Source organism: Nycticebus coucang, chromosome 7 (assembly GCF_027406575.1).
Source record: "Nycticebus coucang isolate mNycCou1 chromosome 7, mNycCou1.pri, whole genome shotgun sequence".
In the NCBI taxonomy this organism is placed as follows: domain Eukaryota; kingdom Metazoa; phylum Chordata; class Mammalia; order Primates; family Lorisidae; genus Nycticebus; species Nycticebus coucang.
In genome coordinates, this window is record NC_069786.1 from 95327713 (window position 1) to 95348640 (window position 20928).

Consider the following 20928-nt stretch of genomic DNA (forward strand, 5'->3'; position numbering starts at 1 on the left):
ACCTAGTACTTTCAAGATTTAGAGAAAATGATTCTGCGTTTTGTATGGAACCGGAAAAAACCCTGTATAGCTAAGGCAGTTCTTAGTAATAAAAATAAAGCTGGGGGTATCAGCATACCAGATTTTAGGCTATACTACAAAGCCATAGTGGTCAAGACAGCATGGTACTGGCACAAAAACTGAGACATAGACACTTGGAATCGAATTGAAAACCAAGAAATGAAACTAACATCTTACAACCACCTAAAATTCGATAAACCAAACAAGAACATATCTTGGGGGAAAGTCTCCCTATTCAATAAACGGTGTTGGGAGAACTGGATGTCTACATGTAAAAGACTGAAACTGGAACCACACCTTTCCCCACTCCCAAAAATTGATTCAGGATGGATAAAGGACTTAAATTTAAGGCATGAAACAATAAAAATCCTCAAAGAAAGCATAGGAAAAACACTGGAAGATATTGGCCTGGGGAAAGACTTCATGAAGAAGACTGCCATGGCAATTGCAACAATAACAAAAATAAACAAATGGGACTTCATTAAACTGAAAAGCTTCTGTACAGCTAAGGAGACAATAACCAAAGCAAAGAGACAATCTACACAATGGGAAAGGATATTTGCATATTTTGAATCAGACAAAAGCTTGATAACTAGGATCTACAGAGAACTCAAATTAATCCACATGAAAAAAGCCAACAATCCCATATATCAATGGGCAGGAGACATGAATAGAACCTTCTCTAAAGATGACAGATGAATGGCTAACAAACACATGAAAAAATGTTCATCATCTCTATATATTAGAGAAATGCAAATCAAAACAACCCTGAGATATCATCTAACCCCAGTGAGAATGGCCCACATCACAAAATCTCAAAACTGCAGATGCTGGCGTGGATGTGGAGAGAAGGGAACACTTTTACACTGCTGGTGGGACTGCAAACTAGTACAACCTTTCTGGAAGGAAGTATGGAGAAACCTCAAAGCACTCAAGCTAGACCTCCCATTTGATCCTGCAATCCCATTTCTGGGCATCTACCCAGAAGGAAAAAAATCCTTTTATTATAAGGACACTTGTACTAGACTGTTTATTGCAGCTCAATTACAATTGCCAAAATGTGGAAACAGCCTAAATGCCCACCAACCCAGGAATGGATTAACAAGCTGTGGTATATGTACACCATGGAATACTATTCAGCCATTAAAAAAATGGAGACTTTACATCCTTTGTATTAACCTGGATGGAAGTGGAAGACATTATTCTTAGGAAAGCATCACAAGAATGGAGAACCATGAATCCTATGTACTCAATTTTGATATGAGGACAATTAATGACAATTAAGGTTATGGGGGGGAAGCAGAAAGAGGGACGGAGGGAGGGGGGTGGGGCCTTGGTGTGTGTCACACTTTATGGGGGAAAGACACGATTGCAAGAGGGACTTTACCTAACAATTGCAATCAGTGTAACCCGGCTTATTGTACCCTCAATGAATCCCCAACAATAAAAAAAAAAAAGAAGTCTCCTTTCTCACTGTGTCCTCACCTGGTGTTTCCCGTGTGCCCACCTGTGGTCTCTCTGTGTGTGTATGTATGTGTGTGTGTGTAATAATTTCCTCCTTTTATAGGGAAACCACTCAGATCTGATTAGAGCCCACCCTATTACACCCAAATTTTAATGTAATCATTTAGGGGGGTAATCATCTTTTTAAGGTGATTCCTATTTCTTTTTTTTTTTTTTTTTAGTCAGAGTCTCAAGCTTTTGCCCTGGGTAGAGTGCTGTGGCATCATAGCTCACAGCAACCTCCAACTCTTGGGCTGAAGCAATCCTCTTGCTTTAGTTTTTCTATTTTTAGTAGAGATGGGGTCTCACTGTTTTGCTCAGGCTGGTCTTGACCTCGTGAGCTCAAGATGTCCACCCGCCTCCGCCTCCCAGAGTGCTAGGATTATAGGCATGGGCCACCATTAATAGGCTTTCACATCTGAATACCTTCACATCTCAAAGTACTGGGGCATTAGGGTTTCAATACATGAATCTCGGGGGACACAAGTAAGCCCGTAACTCTAAGTAACACTAACCCAGGTTACTAGAAGTTCACGAAAGAGATTAGCACAGGAATGATTGTAATTTTTTAATAACACTCATAATTTTTTTTGTTTTGCTAATGAGCCAAAACTGGAGGATTGCCTGTAATAAGCCTATTTAAAGTTTTTTTTCTTACTTTGGTTTAGTGGGTTTCTCTGTTGACAAATAATCAACCTAACACCCTCTCTTTAGTTTTTTCCTTTTCCCAGCTATCTTAAGCAGAGCAATTGCTGATTAAGTCCCCTGAATCCCATAGTATGCTTTTACCTCATCTCAGCATCCCTTTCCTATGATCACATCTTTGACCTCATGATTTCACATGTCTAAAATCGTGACTCCTAGCATCTGTTAATGTACTTGAAGCATCCCATTTAGCAATTCTGTGACCCCATTGAGACCTTTAGCCCATTGACTGTACCACTCTCTCTCTCTTTTTTTTTTTTGAGACAGAGTCTCACTATGTCACCCTCAGTAAAGTGCTGTGGCATCACGGCTCACAGCAACCTCTAGCTCTTGGGCTCAAACGATTCTCTTGCCTCAGCCTCCTGAGAAGCTGGGACCACAGGCACCTGCCACCGTGTCCAGCTATTTTTTGGTTGCAGTTGTCATTATTGTTTAGCAGGCCCGGGCCAGGCTTGAACCCACCAGGCTTGGTGTATGTGGCCGGAGCCCTACTCCCTGAGCTATGGGTGCTGAGCCCTTACCACTGCTCATTGTTAATCACCCCCACCCTCATTGTGTCCTCTCTTCCTGTCTTACCCAAGATAAATTCTCAGGTCCTCATATAATTACCTTCACCTCGTTTAGTTCTTTTCCTCTCTCCCTCCAAGGTTGGCAGAGTTACAATCTAGGATTCTAGGTAAAACAAAGCCTTCTAATCCCTCTATTCCTTCCCCCATCAGCTGTAGACAAATAACAGCATTGTTCACCGTTCCCACTTCAGAGCTATAGTGTGTGGTAGACACACTTACTGAAACGCCCTCCCACCAAAGATGCCTATGTCATGATTCTCAGAACCCATGAATGTGAGACTTTGCCGATACGATTAAATTAGGCCTCTTCGGATAAGGAAGATTGTTCTGGAATTTTTTGGTAAACCCAATGTAATCACAAGAGTCTTATAAAAGAGAAGTAGGAGGTTCAAATTCAAAGTAGGAGACGTGAAGATGGAAGCAGAGGTCAGAGAGAGAGATTTAAAGATGCCACACAGCTGGCTTTGAAGATAGAGAAAGGGATTATGAAGAAGGAATGTAGGTGACCTCTAGATTAGAAGCTGAATAAACCATTTCCTTGATTTTCTATATAGTTTTACCATCTTCACAAAATGTGATGATGTACCAAATTCACCCGACAAAGTCCCAATTTTAACCTGTTGTTCCCAAATAATTATTACAAGTGTTCCTTTTTACTGTCAAATAGCATCCTAGTTTTGGTAATTTAAATGATATGAACGCAGAACCTAGACATGGATTCCTACACAGCATGTTATTTACTTTTGAAACTGAGTGGCAGAGTACAAACCTATTTTCGTAAGAAAAGGGCATTATTACTATAGTTAGATGAATGCTCCTAGAGAGCCTCTGGGTCACACTTTGGCTTCGGTGTGTCTGAAAGGTTATAAGTGTTTCTTTTGGAAAAGTCAGTGGGCAAAGCAGTGAATTAGTCCTAAGAAAAAAGGGGCTCACCATACATAGTCTACCAGGGGTCCTCAAACTGCGGCCCACGGGCCACATGAGGCAGTGTGATTGTGTTTGTTCCCATTTCGTTTTTTTACTTCAAAATGTGTGCAGTGTGCATAAAAATTTGTTCACAGTTTTTTTTATTTTTTTTATTTTTAACTATAGTCCAGCCCTCCAATGGTCTGAGGGACAGTGAACTGGCCCCCTGTTCAAAAGTTTGAGGACCCCTGGTAGGCCTTTGTCAGGCCACCCTGTGGGATGGTTTTTAATTATATCTTTAAATCCTCTTTTAAAAGGGATTAAAACTAAAACATTTTAACATTCAATATACTGATGTGTCCACTACCCAGATCAAGATATAGAACAAGTCTAGTTCCAAAAAACTGCCTCATACCTCCTCCCACTCAATAAATCTTTCCATAAGTAATTACTGTTCTGATGTCAGCAGCAATTTGTTTTACCTGCTCTTGAACTTCATGTGAATGAAATCAATAAGCACTTTTCTGTCTAGCATCTGTTGCTCTTATATTGTGTCTGAAATTTCATCTAATTTGCCAAATGTATCGGTTCATTCTTTTTTCTTTTCCTGTGCTGTATTCCATTGTATGACTAACCATAATGTATTTATCTCTTCTGCTGTGGATGGGCTTTGTTTTTAGCGTTTCCCAGTTGTTTACTTTTATACATGACTTGAGAATATGCGATTACAGTATCATGAGCAATGTATAAAAATTCCAGTTACTCTATAACTTCATTTCCACTTTGTATTGTAATTTTTAAAATTTCAATCATTCTGCTGGGTACAAGGCCATTAATTTTTTTAACAGTGCAATTTCAAAAAGTCCAGGCAAATTAAAACTAAATTCACAAAAGCAATGCTTTACAATAAAATGAATCCATCAAATGTTATCATTGGTCTTAATATAGTCAATTATATTAAAATTCTACCATTTCAGAAATTTTGATAAAAATGTTAATGATAATTATAAAGATATATGATTTAAAGAAAAATGAATTGGGTGAGTTTTACTATAATTTATTCTCTTTTATAGTGTTATATACATGCTACGGACTGAATTGTGTCTACCCAAAATTAATATGTTGAAGCCCCCTTCCTTCCCCCACGGCATGGTTTTTGGAGAGGGGGCCTTCGCGACATAATTAGGTTTAGGTGAGGTCACGAGGGTGGGGACCTAATGATGAGATTCGTGTCCTTATAATAAGAGAAACTAGAGAGCTTTAATTCCCTGTCTCCACCTGTGAGGATATAATGAGAAAGTAGGCAGTTGTCTACAAGCTAGAAAAGGAACCCTTACCAAGAACTAAATCTGCCTTGAACTTGGTCTTGAAGTTCCCAGCCTTGAGAACTGTGGGAAAGAATATGTGTGGTTAAAGTGACCCAATCTATGTATTTTTTATAGCAGTCAGAGAAGACTAATACAGTTAGAAACTAATATTCTACCAACATGAAGTCATATGTATAATATCTTCCATAGAGAAATATAGTTAGTATTATTTCTCATTTAACAGGTATGAGTCTCTCCAAACAACCCATCCTTTAGAGCAGTGTTTTCCAACCCTTTGTATCTCATGGCACACTTGAACCTATAGTTAAACTTTCATGGCACATTTATATTATGTTGCTAAAAAAAAGGAATAAAAATCAGAATATATTTATTGTGCTTTGAACTTCTTTTGAAAATAATTTAATTAATGATCTTTAAAAATTTGTGCAACACACCTAAGATCTTCTCATGGCACCCCAGTGTGCAGTGCCACACAGGTTGGAAATTACTGCTTTAGAGAAGTGTGAAGAAGCACAGAGTTTTTCAATTTCTTGATTACATTGAAATATATTTAATCACAGACAAAAGGGTGACTCCATAGTATTTGAAAGTAGAACAAAAGGAGGTAACATTACTGAGACTCATCTTTTGACCAAGAAGTGGGCCTCAGGGAAAGAAATGTAAATGATAGTTGTAGAAAAAGAAATACTAAAGGTTTTAGAAAGAAAAAGGGAGAAAAATTGGGAGATAAATTTCATTATCATTTTGCAGAAAAATAATTTTGAAAAGTGTAGCGAATAGACTCGAACAACTTCACTGTGAGTTCAATGAGAAGAGACTATTTCTGTGTAATCAAGTTATGCTTGTTATTATTTCAGTACAAATTATGAAATGGAAAACTAGGAAAGCAAATCTGTTTGAGACATAAAGTCTTGGAGATGGAAACTGAATTGATCTCAAGAAGAATAACTATAAAAAAATCTTTCTGAAAAAGTGCTTTATTTTTTCAGTTCTAAGGTGTACCAGGAGAGAGGGCCATCCCTTTTGACTAGAATTATAAGTGAAATAAATAGGAAAGAAGATGCAGGAAATAATCCTATTATTTAAATCAAGGCAATTGCCTTTAGTCAATTGACTGAACAAACACTTGTCATCTAACACGTGCCAAGCATTTTGCTAGGTAATACAGTATAAAGGTAATTAATTCAAATGTTGTAAGTTACTATGTGTACTTCATTCCCTGACAAAACCTATTTTGTCCTTAGATTTAGAATGGCCCAGGCATATTTAAAATACCTGCGAAGAGAACCTATTTTGTATATTTGCATCAAGAGTACTGCTTCATGTGTTGAAATAAATAAAAAATATATGAAGTACCCTAGTGCGTTGACTACTCATATCTTTCTATATCAATACTATTCATAAAGGAGCAGAGCATTTTCTTCAGTGGATCATCACACAGTATGTTATTAGTAGGCTGTGATTGCTAAACACTGTTAAGGATCCCCAAGTACGCCATTACAGGCTTTTATATCTATAGTCATTAGTGAAATTTAGTTACCTATTTAAAATAATTTGTTGAACTAATCCTTACGGAGCTCCTTCTTTTTTTCTGGTTATTGTGATGAGTGTCAGGATACAGAGATCCAAGACAAGGGCCATTTCTGGAGGACATCCAAGTCCCTTGGTAGTCCCTTCCCCCATGTGGGAAGGTAATTGCTGCATGATGTGACAAGTCCTTTATAGAAGTAAAAGTACAAGTGGAAGTGCCCAAGAGGGAGGGACCAGTTTTCAGAATATCAGAAGTATTGACAGAGGAGGAGGTATTTTTTTTTTTTTTAAAGAAGGTAATCTGGACAGGTTAATGGAACCATGGAATTAGAAAGAAAACAATATATCTGTCCGTGTAGCATTGATTTCTAAGAATAGGGGAGGAGGCTGATTTGACAACAGTTACCAAAGATAATTGGACTGAGGTCAGCATATCTTTCAGGGTGGCAGTCTGTCCTCAGTTCTTGGTGTGCTCTTAACCAAAGAATGACCAGACACACCAGCCTCTTGGTTCTGTTGTCCTAGTTCTATGTCTCCTTAGGAAGGAAAAATTATCATCAGGGCCAATATGACAGAGTGACCACAGGCAGGAAACAATCTCACATCAGCAGTTCTTTATTATAAGATGGAATGAGTCTATCTATCTCCAGAAGTATGGAGAGTCAGACTGACTCACTCCTTTACTCACTGACTTTTTCAGGTTGTTCTCTTTTGTTGTCCCAGTCTGGGAGGGCTCTTGCAAGTGTAGGGTGTTACTAAATGATCAACAGGCATCCTCAGTTCCATCTGTATATATATATGAGCACCCTCTCTGAAATCCTCCCTGGAGGGGGTGAGGGGTCATACCCAGATTGATAAAGCACTCCCTTCTTTCTCCAGTGTAGAGGTGCTCAGGATAAGATTAAAGGTGCGGCAATACCAAAATGGAGTGCCCACCCTTATCCTTTTCCCAGGTGGAGCAATTGCACTAAAGCAGGGCACCTTTGTTCCTGGAAGAGCCAGAGATCTTATTTATCTAATGCATCCAGATAGGCAGGTAGGATATAGTGTTTTATTTTTTTACTTAATTTTTTTTTTTTTGTAGAGACAGAGTCTTACTTTATGGCCCTCGGTAGAGTGCCATGGCATCACACAGCTCACAGCAACCTCCAACTCCCGGGCTTAAGCGATTCTCTTGCCTCAGCCTCCCGAGTAGCTGGGACTACAGGCGCCTGCCACAACGCCTGGCTATTTTTTGGTTGCAGTTCAGTGTTTGATTTTGTTTTTAGTATCTTTGCTAAAGATGGTCAAAATCTATACTCAGAGCTATCAAATAATGAACTTTTTTTTTTCAAGTGCCTAATACATTATTAGGAATGTATTAGGAATACAAATTAGGAAAGTTTGATGTGAATTTTGGAAAACAGGTATAGTTAATGACTTCTTTCAAACTTCCTAGTGAATCATTTGATTCTTACCTGCTATACATACAAAAATAAGTTTAGGGGAAGAACATCAATTATATTATGTACACATATGTAGATTTAGAAAGACAGAATTGCATCCACATTTCAACATAGGAGGTGAAATACTTTTAGGATAAAGTGTTTCATGTCTCAAAAGAGGAGTAATGGGAACATAAAGTTCTCATTAGGCCATAAGATATAAATAATCTAAGGTGGGTTGATATTGGTCATGAACTTACTGACAATGACTCAGTTGTCCTTAAAATCTGAGAATGTCCTAATTTCTCCTTTATTTTTGAAGAATAGTTTTGTTGGATATATTCACTGTTGACAGATTTTTTTTCTTTCAGCACTTTGAATGTATCATCCCACTGCCTTCTGGCCTCAATGATTTAAAAAAAAAATCTGCCGTCAATCTTATTGAGATTCCCTTGTGTAAAATGAGTTTTACAAGACTTTTGTAAAAGTTTGGCAAGACTTTTCTCTTGCCATTTTCAACATTCTCTTTTTGTCTTTTAACAGTTTGAGTATTGTTTAAAGGAAAATTTTAGACAAATTAACAGAATATAATTGAGCAAAGAATGATTTATGAATCAGGCAGCTGATCGGAACCAGAAGAGGTTCAGAGAGCCCTGCTCTGCAATGTGGGAAGGGAGTATATATAGACAGAAAACAGAAGTGAGATACAGAACCAGCTTGATTAGTTGCAGTTTGGCATTTGCCTTATATGAACATTGTCTAATCAGTTGATGGTCTATGAGTGCTAAAGCTTGGCTACTGGTATTGGCTGAGACTCAGATAGCTGTTACCAAAATATACTCCTAAATTAGGTGTTTAGTTCCTTGAAGTCCTAAGTTAGGATTTTGTTTTTTATGTAGGACCTTATGGTTATGGAGACAGATTTAGGTCAGTTTAATTCGACAGTATGTGTCTAGATGGGGTTCTTTTTGAGTTTATTCTACTTGGGAATCGTTATGCTTCTTGGATGTGAAGATTAGTAGTCTTCATATAATTTGGAAAGTTTCAACCACTATTTCTTCAAATATTCTTTATGCTTCTTTCTACTCTGTACATCCATTATGCACATATTAGTACATTTGGTGGTGTCTCATGGATCTCTGAGGCTCTATACATTTTTTCTTTATCCTTTTTATGTTTCTCAGAATAATCATTTTTTAAAAATTAAATCATAGCTGTGTACATTAATGCAATCATGGGGCACAATGTGCTGGTTTTATATACAATTTGAAATATTTTCATCGAGCTGGTTAACATAGCCTTCATGGCATTTTCTTAGTTATTGTGTTCAGACATTTATATTCTGCATTTAGTAAGTTTCACCTGTACCCTTCTAAAATGCACCGTAGGTGTAGGCTCACCTTCCTTCCACCCATCCTCCCCCCTCCCCTCCCTTGTAGATAGTCTTAATTATCCTATTATTGATTCTTTCTTTTGCAAATTCAGATGTGCTGTTGAGCCCTTCTAGTGAGATTTTTATTTCACTTACTATTTTATTATATAATATTTACTGTTATTTTACTGTAATTTTGGACATAATCTAATGGAAATTTAACACCCCAAAATGTACAATTTATACTGGATATGGTGACTTTCAGAATCTACGTATTTAGACTCCTCCTCCTAGGAAATAATACCAGGACTACCATGCTTAGCTGTGGTCATAGGGCTTCTCCCCAGCCAATTGCCATGCAGTTGACAATAGATGGGTCCTCATTACCAGGAATGGAACAGAATTTGTTTACTTGTAGGCTTATTACAAATAGCTATGGGAGAAAAATAAGTTAGATGTTTTTGCCCTCACCAAAGCCTACGGGGTTCCTCCCTTATTCCTAGAACTACCTCTTCTCAGGTAATTGAGAGTGAGATACCCACCACCTTCAAGGAAAGTCTCAACTCTACTGGCAGGGGGTAGGTGTGACCTCATTCTCTGGACTCAGTAAATTAATCATGTCAGAACATAATGGTCCAAAATCAGCTAAGTTATCAAAGTCTGTGTTGTTTCATATGAGGTAGCGCAAGAGTAACATTGTGGCATGTTTCTACTTGAAAGTCATCAGGTTTTGTCCATTTTATTGAGTCTTTCTTCTAAATTGATTTGAAGAAGCCTATATACTTGCTTCTCCCTTGATTTTTGGTTTCAGCTTCTCATTTTGTCTGAGAGTTTCTGGTCAGACAAGAATATAATTTCTTCACACGAACCAGGGATGATTTTTAAGAACAGTACACACTAAGTTCCAAAGGAAAAAGAAACGTTTTTTTCTGCCTGAATGACTTCCCAACAAGAATGCAACAGTGGGGGCGGTGCCTGTGGCTCAACGGAGTAGGGCGTAGGTCCCATATGCTGGAGGTGGCAGGTTCAAACCCAGCCCCGGCCAAAAAAACTGCAAAAAAAAAAAAAAAAGAATGCAACAGTGTATGCAGAGACTTGATCGTGTTCATATTTGCATAATGAGCTGATAGGTTTCTCATTCATAACGCCAGCATTAGGCTTCAGGAAATGAGGCTTAAGAGTTGTCCCCAATGACAAGAGATTCATATTTGGTTTTTATTTTTATAGGTAAGGGTGCTCATTTACTCATAGTCCAGAACAAAGAAATAGCAAGTCTCAGAAGAAAACTGAAGGTACTGTATGCCATGAAACAGAATATGTTTGCAGGCTTGAAATGTCAGTTTTCAGTTTCTTCACAGCTTATACCCATAAGAATTTGAAAATTCTTAAGGATCTGATTTTAAAGAGGTCATCCTGCTGAAAAAACACTATTTTCTTTTCTTTCTTTCTTTTCTTTTCTATTTGTTTTTTTTTTTAGAGACGGAGTCTCACTTTATTGCCCTTGTGGCATCACAGCTCACAGCAGCCTCCAATTCTCCAGTTCCTGGGCTTAGGTGATTCTCTTGCCTCAGCCTCCCGAGTAGCTGGGACTACAGGTGCCCACCACAATGCCCGGCTATTTTTTGTTGCAGTCCGGCTGGGGCTGGGTTCGAACCTGCCACCCTCGGTATAGGGGGCTGGTGCCCTACGCATTGAGCCACAGGCGCCGCCTGGAAAACACACTATTTTCAAGAAGTTAATATAAACACACTACAAACAGAAGAAACAGGGCGACCCTTGGTTGAAATAAAATATTGAGTTTGTGTTCTCCAAATCACAAAGACAAATATTTGTAAAACAGTGACTTAATGGAGGAAAAGGATATTGCCATTTCTCCTATTTCTGTTTGGAGAAAATTCACTATCTGCACAATCCAATTCCAGGTCGAGTGTTGATATTATAAGAACTCAAAGACCTGAAAGATGGATGCAGAAGTCTGAACTACTGCAATGCAAGTTGGAGTCTTTTGTATCCAAGAAAGTCATAGAAGGTTTCCTTTAAAAAGAACAGAGAGAATCTGAAGTTGAACTTAGCATAGAACACTGTAACAATACACTTGGATGTTATGGCTCCTTTTTTAGTAATAAGCAGGGTTACCAGCATTAATTGGGCACAGATCTGTCTGCTATGGCTCCATCTTCTCCCTGTCACTGTGGAACTTCTTGTCCTGAGTAGTTAGAAACTCCAACAAAGGCATTTAGTAAAAATACAAAAATCCTAATTTTAGAATTGAGAGAGCCTGGTTACATTTTTGCTTGACTCTGTCACCTACTTCACATAAGCAGAATGGAAACTTTTGTTCTGATTCTATCACAGTGATGGAGTGCTTTGAGTCTGGACTCATCTTCAAAATTCCTGCTGTCCCATCTATCATTTCTGGGACCAGTATTATAATGAGTTATGGCATGGTAATGTCCTCAATCCCAAAGTGGAAATTAATATCTGATATTTCCACATATGAAGATCAAGTAGATATAACAGATATGAAAGTCTAATAGATGTTACTCTGTTTACTATTAGACTTCAGTTTTCTGCATTAAGGAAATAAAATACATACATCGCAAATATTTGTGGTCATAATTGTCTTAACAACAAGCCCAACAGATATTAATTAAGTACTTATTACAGGTGAGTACTTAATAAATATCTGTTGAATGAGTAAATGGAATAAATGTGAAATCATTGCATGGCATAACTGTATTTGTGAAGCACACAGAATTAAAATATAAAATTATCTTTTTAAAAAAAATAACAGAATTCGCCACCTTCATTTTGGCAATGAAGCCTGAAAACCAAATATCTCCCTTATTTTTACTATGAAAAAGCTCTAGCAAATGAATCTCTTGAGTCATTTACTTTCAGAACAATATATTCAATTTTCTAAGATTAATGACACTACAAATACTACAAATCTTATGAGGAATGTAACCTGGAATAAACTTGGGTTTGCTGATTTCCTCAACAATTAGCTATGTGCCCTCTGCAGGATAGATTTGGGTGTGTGAGAGGTGTGGTTCTGTTAGTCAAGGTAAGCAGAAGGGTGTTGATTTACTCCTGGCAGTAAAAACAAGCTGTTCCCTTATTTTCTGGACAGTAACAACTCCTGGTGCTGGGTGCAGCTTTTGTAACTGATGATCAGCCTGTTAGTAGCAATATGTAAATAACTGAAAAGAATAAAATGGAAACACTTCATTTATGAATGCTCGAAGTAATTTTTAGGAGACGTTTTTCAATATTAATAGGATATAGAAAATCTGACAATTCCATATTGAATTTCTTAAAATTCCACATTATCTTCCCTTTGATGACACAAATGAATGATTAATTATAGTCTAAGGTTTGAGAAGAAATATTATTGTATGATTCTCTAGGGTCAACCAACTACATGCTCCACAGGGACTTTTTTATTCCAGCCTCTTTGGCCTTTCAGCCCTCACACAGTGTGCTCTTTCTTGCTACAGGGCCTTTGCACATGATATTCAGCCCTCACACAGTGTGCTCTTTCTTGCTACAGGGCCTTTGCACATGATATTCTTTTTTTTTTTTTTTTAATCAAAATACTCTTCCTTCTCCTCCTCACCTAGTTTACTGCTATTCTTCAGATCTTTCAGGAAAGTCTTTTAAAAATTTCCAATTTACCTTATATTGCCATGTTTTTCTTTTCTTAGTTTCAATTTATATTTGGGATATTAATCAATGCCTAATACTTCATTAGACGGTGAGCTCCACAAAGGCAGGGATGATGTCTATTTTGACTACCTATTGTATCTCTAGCACACTAGTTCAAGTGAGGCCCTTTTAAGATCAAAGAAGAAAACAATCAATTCTGCCTGGAAGCCAGTGAGAAATGAAATAAGCATGAAGTGTAACACAGATAGCATGTCAGTTGAGTTTGATGAGAGATAATATGCCAGAAAAGAAGGCATCCTAATAAGTACTGCATGAGTGAAATAATAGGAGAAGGTAAGTGCAAGATGCATTAAAAAAGCAGAGCATGGGTGAAGAGCAGGGAGTCAGTGACGAGGAGCTTACAAAGGCAGATTGGGACCAGATTGTTTCAAGCCTTGGGCTTGTTAAGGAGTTTGGACATTTTCTGGGAGGAATTTGCAATGAGGAGCCATTTGAAAACTATTAAGCATTAGAATAACACAATCCCATCTGGGTTTCAGATATAACTCTGGCAGCAGTGTGGAAGGCAGTGGAACTAAAAATAGGACAATAAGTAATGTGCTCATCACTTTTCCCCTGTTTGCACAGTAACCCAATTTTTAGCCTTGACATACATCCTGTTTGTGCAGGAAAATCTGTTAAGCCTAAAGAAGCAGTCCTTATACTATCTTAAGAAAAATTTTATTATAAAGCAAAAGAGAAAAGTGGCCATCAGATACTGTATTATGTTGTGTGCCAGTAAGTGTCTAATAGTGAAATCATTTACTGAAAGTAATTTTCTTAATATGCAGAGTTATAAAATTCAGACGTTGTTCAGACATTCTCAGGAAATAGAACTTTGGGCAATATTTGCAGAGAAATGCCTAGGGAACCACTGTTATGAATCTTCCAGCAAAGTTCCAGGTCATCAGGATAAGTCAACTAATTCTAAGACAGTGATCAACAGTTCTTAGAAACAACTAGCTATGGAAACCCATAATATAACTTGATATTACTGGACATCTTGCAAAATGGTGACATTTATGTGCCAGGGACATAATAATATTGACTGAGACCCATTTATGCACAAGATGCTGTTCTAACAGTTTTTAACATGATTAGCTCATGTAATCCTTACAATTTTATGAGAAACTATTATCAGGCCTATTTTACATATGAAAAATGGAGGTGTAAAAAAAGGTAAGTAAGGGTTCAAGGTGTTGTGGGTAATAAGTAATAGAGATTCAAATCAGGCAGTCTAACCCCTAGTTTATGCTCTCAACAAATATTGCTTTATCTCACCATGCTTGGGAAATTCTTTCTTTCTTTTACATTGTTATACCTTGCTCTATTCTTTATTCTTTTCAACTAAAGAGAAAATATCAATAAAACCAGGTCCATGTTCAACTGTCTTTCTCATAAAATCATGTGGGTTTTTGCTTGGTAAGATTTTGTAAACCTCTGGTTTGGATGTTGATTGTTTTGGGTTCAGGTAGGTCTGGCTCAGGAGGTATGAAGTACTGGAAATTTAGACTTTTATAAATTCTGGTGTATGATGAGGGGACAGCTCTTACATGGAACCCTAATTGTTCTACATCTTAGATATTAATGTCTTAGAGTGCATTATATCACCCTGAAAAAACTATTTATTTGGGGGAATGCCCAGTTAAGTTTTATTTTCCTAGAATTTGGTCCTAAAATTTATGTTGTCAAATAAAAACACAAATCTACATTTCCCTATATCTCACTTCCTTATACTATTCATCTTACAAACCTCTCTATTAACAGATAACATCTGAACGTGGTTTTATATTATAGTCTTTCTTGGTATTATATTTGAAAGTATTCTTATAAAGATCCTGACATTTCTTGGTGTTTTTTTTTTTTTTATTAAATCATAGCTGTGCACATTAATGCAATTATGGGGTACAATGTGCTGGTTTTATATACAATTTGAAATACTTCCATCAAACTGGTTAGCATAGCCTTCACTGCATTTTCTTAGTTATTATGTTAAAACACTTATATTCTACACTTAGTAGATTTAACTTGTATCCTTGTAAAATGCACCGTAGGTGTGGTCCCGCCAATTACCCTCCCTCCACTCTTTCTCTCCCCCTCCCCTTCCCTTCCTCTCCCCTCTCCCCTTCTTTTTGGGCTATAGTTGGGTTATAGCTTTCATATGAAAGTGTGGGTGTTTATAAATTGGTTTCATAGTAGGGCTGAGTACATTGGATACTTTTTCTTCCATTCTTGAGATACTTTGCTAAGAAGGATATGTTCCAGCACCATGTAAACATGAAAGAGGTCAAGTTTCTGTCTTTTTTAAAGGCTGCATAATATTCCATGGTCTACATATACTACAATTTATTAATCCATTTGTGGGTTGATGGGCACTTGGGCTTCTTCCATGACTTAGGAATTATGAATTGGGCTGCAATAAACATTCTGGTGCAAATATCTTTATAATAAAGTGATTTTTGGTCTTCTGGATATATACCTAATAGAGGAATGAAAGGATCGAATGGCAGGTCTATTTTTAGATCCCTAAGTGTTCTCCAAGCATTTTTATAGTTGCATGTCTTAAGGTTAAATCTTCTCTCACTCTCAGTGAGAGTCTATCTTAGTTAATGGTGAAAGGTGTGGGTCCAGTTTCAGTCTTCTACGGGTCACCAGCCAGTTCACCCAGCACCATTTGTTAAATAGGGAATCCTTTCCCCACTGAATGTTTTTAATTGGCTTATCGAAGATCAAATAACAGTAAGTAGCTGGGTTCATCTCTTGGTTCTCTATTCTGTTCCATACATCTACCTCTCTATTTTTGTGCCAGTACTATGCTGTTTTGATCACTATTGATTTATAGTATAGTCTGAGGTCTGGTAATGTGATTCCTCCTGCTTTGTTTTATTTCTGAGTAATGTCTTGGCTATTCTAGTTTTTTTTTTCTGATTCCATATAAAATGAAGTATTATTTTTTCAATATCTTTAAAGTATGACATTGGAGCTTTAATAGGGATTGCATTAAAATTGTATTTTGCTTTGGGTAGTATGGACATTTTAACAATGTTGATTCTTCCCAGCCATGAGCGTGGTATGCTTTTCCATTTGTTAACATCTTCAGCTATTTCTTTTCTTAGAGTTTCATAGTTCTCTTTATAGAGATCTTTCATGTCCTTTGTTAGATAAACTCCCAAATATTTCATCTTCTTTAGCACTACTGTGAAAGGAATAGAGTCCTTGACTGTTTTTTCAGCTTGACTATTGTTGGTATATATTCTTGGTGGGTTTGACATAGTAGTGTTCAGAATTGTTGTAATAAAGGTTAGAAATCAGAATATAAAGCAGCATGAGCTATTTTGATAGAGCCTATGTGGGTTTAAGAATGAGATGATTCGAAACATTATTAAATATTAATAACTTAAAAAACATTGTCACATGGGTGAGACTCTTGAATATGATATCCTTTTAAATTTATACATGTTTTGATTGACTTAAATGACTAAAGATAGTGTAAAGAAATCAGGAGGAGCTATTAGAATGCATTGTATTTTAAAGTTATAGATTCCCAAGACCTTCAAGATAACATAGTTCAACTCCCCACGCTTTCCTCACTCTCCCTCTCCTCCTCAAATCAGCTGTACAACTTCTCTGGGGTTTGTAAACTAAAATACCTGTAGGCATTGGAGCATGATATAAAAATGAGCGAAGCAGGCCCAGCTGACCGCCTTTCTATCTTTTGTTTTTATACTTTTAATTGAGATATGGGTACAGGAAAAAGTGTTTTTACTGTGAGGAAAATCAGGGAGCAATTTAAGGTAATGAGTGCAGTTGACACTTCACGTTGGGGTGGGATTGCCACTTCCATGTGGGAACACTGGCTTCCGCACTGTCCTCTGCTGGTCCTCCTCTTCTTGGCCAAGGCTATCTTTTAGAGAGGTTTATTTTCTCTCTAGCACTCCATCCTGTATCAGTTTGAGTACTTTGAGTTGCAAGTAATAGAAAATATAATTAAGCTGGCTTAAATAATGAAGTATTACGTGGTTTACAAAGCTAGAGGTTTCACAGAAGAGGTCTGATTAAGGCTCTCTCTCCATGTTTCTGTGTTTCTTGACATTTCCTCCTGTAAATCTGGGGAAGAACATTTTTTCTCAATGGAAAAAGGGAGGCAAAAACAATAGTATTACCCTATATTTATATATATATATATTTGCTCTCCAAAAATCTCTCATCAATGGTAGTACATCCCCAGGTATTAATTTTAAGGACAAAATCTTAATGAGAGATCAGTGTACTTTTAAAACACTATGAGGCTGGGCATGGCGGATCACACCTGTAATGCCAGCACTTTGGAAGGCTGAGGTAGGAAGATTGCTTGAGATCAGGAGTTCAAGGCCAACCTCAGCAAGAGTGAGGCCTGGTCACTCAAAAATAAATAAATAAATAAATAAATAAATAAAAATGTGTTAGGTGTAATGGCGGGCACCTAGAGTCCCAGTGACTTGGCAGGCTGAGGCTGGAGGATCACTTGAGCTCGGGAGCAATGATGATGCCATTGCACTCTAGCTGATGTGACAAAGTGAGACTCTTTCTCACAGCAAAACAACCCCCCCCCCACCAAATAACCCAAAACAGAACAAAGCAACAATATGAGAGCAATACATGGAATTTGCATCTAAATGTACCTGGCAGTTGGTATTGTTTGGTGTGTTATATTCCATATGCCTACTGAGTTATAATTGATGGATCATTTTATGTTATACATATTCCTTAACATATATCCAAATTTTAGTCCTTAGCACAGTGTTTCAACCCACCTATTTCTTCCCCCACAGAATCTAAACTCATCACAGAACCAGCAGACAGAAGCTGGCCTTTTGTTTCATTCTGTAAGAGTTTCTCGTTACCTAGAAGGAAGGGTAACCATTATGCACATTATGCAGAGATCCCTCCTGAGGGGCCTGGGATGGAGCCCAAAGACTTGTGGTTTTTGAAAAGCTCCCCTGGATAACCTGGATAATTAGCTATTTTTCTAAACCTCCTAAAATGGATGCACTGTTTTCTTTTTAGCAAGATACTGAGAGGCCAGTTTACAGATGACAGAGTGCTAGACTCTTCAGCTGGTAAAGTCAGTGACCTTTTATGGAAGATACTCAGAAAATCCTTTTTGTTGGGGACCTGAGTTTCTTAATGTCACCATGTTGCAAACAGAAATGGGCACCACTGACTGACAATGGAGATGGCTTCTTCTTCTCTAGCTGGGTTTGCTCACATCTGTGTCCCTTTGCAAGACCCGGGTTAGATCTTTGTCAAAGAGGCACACATGTGGCTTCGGCAAAATTCCTACCTATGCCTCCCTCTTTGTTAGTAATTATGATTTTTTGTTTTTTTTTTTCTGAAAGATAAGCCTTCCCCTGTCCTCCGTGTCCGCACTGATGCAGTGCAGTGATGGGATGCATAATGGGGCCAGAGTTTCTGTCCCTGGAAAGTAATAAAAGGGGACAAAGCTACTCCCATCTCTACTCTTCAAACACTGTCCAAGTAAGTTTATGTTCATACCTGCTTGGCTGCAAGTCGGTGCAACTCCTCTGCCTTCTGCCCAACAGCAGAGTGACAGGCCTGTTCTGAAGTTCAGGGCTCTTTGGATGGTTGAAAGAATTGTACCTTCAAAGACAGGGCAGGGAAGAGGCAGGATAAGCTAATACTTAGACCAACACCTTACGGCAAGATACAATACAGATGTGAGCCACATAGGTAATTTCAAATTTTCTAATAACAACATTAGAAAAGAAAAAAATATTATTACTCAGTATTAAGGTTTGTAGTGATTAAAAGGAAAGTGTGTTTTTTGAGCAATCTTTTTGATGACTTATAATTTTTGCTTCATTTTGATTAAATAAAGGAAAAAATAATCAAGAAATTTCTAGTCTGGAGGAATGAGGCAAATCTGTATCTGGCAAATGCTAAGAGTGTAGAGCAAAACTTCAGGGAGGGCAATGGACTGGGCATTGTTCCTATTTCTGGCAATGAGGGGCAGGAGGATGATTGGTAAATTGGAACTCTGGGGAGAGGAAATAAATTACATAGACCTGAAAGTTTAGTTCTACACAACTTTGTCTTACAAATTTGTCTGAACTGTAGGAGATTAAATAGTCTTCAGAATGTCATATATTTGTATTATTTATCCAATAAAAACACATGTTATCAACTCGAAGTGACAATGAAAATTATTTCTTAAGGTTTTAAATCTGCATACACAAGAAACAGCCTCCCTACATAGTTTTGAGAAAAGAAAATAATCTTTTTATGTGATATTATTCTTATTGTACTTGTTTTGGTGATAAATTGAATGTGTAGGTTTGTATAAGTTAGTGTGATTAACAGAGACTTGCACGAATGGATAGCAAACCTCGACTAAAGCTGAAATATCGAGGTTGATACTGATTCAGACATCTAGAAATTGCAATCCATGTAGTTTAGCAATGATGGCTGTATTTCGGAGTGTATTGAAAATAAACATAAAAAATGTACCTCTACCTTCATGAAAGAAGAATTAGCAAAAAAATGAGGTATTTCCTGAATCAAACAAAAATTGCCAAAAACTATCTACCTGCTCAGAGAGAATATGCAGATAGGTCACATTCAAGATTTACTGTTAAAGGTATGACAGGGTGAAAGGAAATTGGATGCAGAAGCATGATTAATTTTCCTAAACCTCTTTTGGTCATTGCCTTATAGGATTATGTAATCCGGGAAACTTAGAGGTACAATAAATCTGTAATAAATAAGAAAGTTAAAGAAACAGTACATCATTACTTTGAATTTTTCCTGTGTTCAATGATTAGAGAGCTAATATGGATGGCATTTTTCTTTAAATAAATGGCACTATGGTACCAAACAACATCATCTTTCAGTATCTATAATTCAGCTGCTTGGTTCATAACAAGTGCAAACACTTGGGGCATCCCTCCATTTCTGCAGGGACCTAGATTGGCTACGGCTGAGGTATTTGTGATCAGAAGGTGGATTCTCCTTTCTTATTCCGTCCCAAGCTGTGGTACAGACTGGTGTCTGTGTAAGACACAGCACTAGCTGTGGAAAATATTATCAGTGGAAAATATTTCACTCCTCACTCAAAATATGAATTGAGCACCTACTATGAGTCAGGAACCATGCAAGGTGCTAGAGCATACAAAGATGAATAAGATGAAACTCTACACTTGAGAAACTCACAGTCCAGCTGAGGGTAAAACATAGACAGGCTGTAACTACAAAGTGGGGGGAGAAGGGTAACGGCAAAGGACTTGGGAAACATTTACACCAGCTCTTACTGGAATATTCAGTTAGTAGTAACATGCTTCATCAACATTCCATTCCAAAGTCCCATTATGCATTAATTTCTTTGAGTTGACAACTGAAAGAAGGAGGTGGGACTCAGACGCTTGTACTCAAACAGGGAGAGGAATCATTTGGAGACAGTAGGCCTCGCCTGGCGGAGCAGGCTTGGAATGTCTCTGGACAGCTGCATGGTAAGATAGGTGAAGATTAGGGAGATGACCAGGCAGGGTACTCAACAGAAGGAGCAGAGAAGAATGTGCTTCATGATTTTAACTAAGATTGGCCCTGACTTGGTCCTTTTGTTTTGTTTTCCACCTACGTGCTCTTTGAACACTTTGAACACAAAGAAATGCTTAACAAAGTCAGGGAACAAGTCTTGTAGATAGCAATGGCCGAAAACTCGTTAATATGCATGACCAATGCAATGATGGTAAGCTGTACATGGAGTCTGTACATGGAGGTTAATTACAAATCAGAGGAGCCAGGGCACAGCTCATTATTGTGAAAAT